The sequence below is a fragment of the Armigeres subalbatus genome, chromosome 2, assembly GCF_024139115.2.
Source record: "Armigeres subalbatus isolate Guangzhou_Male chromosome 2, GZ_Asu_2, whole genome shotgun sequence".
Classification (NCBI taxonomy): domain Eukaryota; kingdom Metazoa; phylum Arthropoda; class Insecta; order Diptera; family Culicidae; genus Armigeres; species Armigeres subalbatus.
The window spans coordinates 397,989,782-397,992,361 of NC_085140.1; positions in this window are offsets into that span (position 1 = coordinate 397,989,782).

Below are 2,580 nucleotides of genomic sequence, written 5' to 3' on the forward strand. Positions count from 1 at the left end.
TCCATTCAAGATACCGTCTACAATTTTCTCAAAAAAATCTTCAGCTATAGCTTAGCTTAGCTTAACTTTGACTGACTACACATATCTATAGTTGCTACTCCATGATTGACCAGAATTAGTGACATTGCACAAAAAAACAACTGAATGATTGACTGGGATTGTTCAAACATACTCAGTGTACAAGTTTCAGTGACTCAAATGTTCAAATGATCAACAAAAGCGTCGGACACGTCCTTGAAGTCAGTTAGGAAAAAGAAATACACATTAGTGGGTGGTTTTTGCCATTTGAAGGCCATTTTACCTCTGCTTTTCCACAAAAACCACAGGAAGGATTAATAGTTAGCCGGTAGGCATCGTTAAATCTGGTTCAAAATCCAACTAATTTTTACCACGTATTTTCAGAGGCACCAATCTCAACAAAGAAGCAAAGAATGACTGTCATCTGTTTATTTTAGCTTTGTTATGTCGCAGCAAGCGCAGAACAAAAAGATGACTGTTATTCGTTGTTTCATTATTGAAAGTGGTGCCCTTGAAAATGCGAGGTGGAATAAAATTGGATCCCGAAAAGTCCGAAAGTTTTTTTTTTCAATGGCTTATACCATAGACTTATTCTTATACCAAACGTTTCTTCAAGATGACCTCAACGATTTACGTTGTATATTCCCGCTTGAACTACTATACAAATTTCGGACGAATTTCCAGGAGAATTCCAGGATAAATTTATGGGAGAGATCTTTTACTAAAATCCGAAGATTTTTTTTTAGGAATTTCTGGAAAAGTTCGTAAAATAAAAAGCGGGAGAACTTGTGGTAGATTTTTTAGAAATCCCTGTAAGAAATTTGTAGAATTCTAGAACATTTATTCTGGGAAATCTTGAAAAGATTTTGGAGAATATGCGTGGAGAAAAAAATGGGTCTCCAGTAGCCTTACGATCAAAGACGTAGAATTGCAAATCCGGAGATGGCGAGTTCGATTCTCGATCCGGTCTAAGATGTTATCAGGTTGGAAACTTTCTCGACACTCTGGATATAGTGTATTCAATGTACTTTGTAACAGTAGCCGTTTTTGTTATTTATTTATTTACTAGTTATTTGTTTTCCTATTATTATTGTTTTGCTTAAGAATTCTAAATAAATGTAAATATTATAAAAAAAATCTTAAAATTAGTAAATTACATGAACATAGAAACGCGAAACACAATTAAACGAACTAAATTACCACACAACGCACAATACTTGGAAATTGCATACCACTTTCGAAGCGTAAATAGGTATCCCGCTAGCGATTCGAGAATCACTATCCATGCTCTCGTTGCCTAGAGAACACTGAAAAGCAACTATTGCATTCTTCGACACGATAACGGAATGATATGAGTAAACTAATTTCGATTCGAAAGCAAAAGGAGATAGCTGCAATTGATATCTCTCGAACAAAGTAATCGGAGACCGTTGGGTTTCCGTTTCCTAAAACCATACCGTGACGGTTTAATCTGAGGGATTTCAGAAATAGTCTCGTCCACTTTGTCCCAGACCGTGATAGAAGAAGGATCGCGAAGTTGTGTAGTTTCCGTGGTGTAATTGTTGTAAGTTTATTAAAACGTGAAGTGTTCTTAAGTTAGTAGTAATTATTTCTAAATGTTCATCTCAGACCGCATCGTGCTTTCGTGCTGTGCGGTTCTTTCTCTTTGCGGAAGGAAGTTTTTAATACTACCCGAAGCTATTTTAATTTCAACGGTGCTTCTTAGCGCTATTTCTACCCACTGATCCCGTTACGATCTTTGCAAGGACCCGTGCCTTCGTTTTACGTTGGACCCGTTTGCGGAAGTAAAATTCCGACAAGCGGTGGTAATCCTGCAGGGACACCGTTCTGGGAAAAAACCTCTAAGAAGGTCACGTCTCCACGCTCAGCAATGAGTATTAATAAAAACAAGAGGAAAGGGGAGTCTCTGAATTCTCCACTTCCTTCAAAGAAACAAGGTTTCAAGACCGTCCTGCCCAAGCGCGGAAAAAATAGAAGGAAGCTGGAGACTTCAGATATTCCTTCTAAATCTAACGTTGACATTATTTCTTCTCCCATCGAACTGAGCAATCAGTTCGATTTGATTAATAACGAATTTGAGGAAATCGAATCTACCTCTAGCCCAGGTGATTCGATTCATGCGAAGAAACAACGGATTCCGCCAATTGTGGTATCTGTTGCCGAGTTTTCTGGCTTTCGGAATGAAATCTTGAGTAACCTTCGGGGATCAAGGTTTCATTTCAGATTGCTAGGAAGGGTGACTGCCGCGTTTTGCCGGGATCCTTTGACGATCGCAAACGTCTTCTCCAGTATTTAACTGAGAAGCGCCATAAATTCTTCACATACGACGACAAAACTGAGCGATTGTTCAAAGTCGTCTTGAAAGGTCTGCCCAGTGATGACAAATCACTGGATGAGATTAAATTGAAATTTCTGAATTACTTGGATTTTCACCAGTCCAAGTAATTAAGATGAAAAAGAAATCCCACTCTGGTACTTCCCAAAGGGCATTTCTCAAGAATTTTATTTAGTTCATTTTAACAAAAGTGAACTAAATAATAT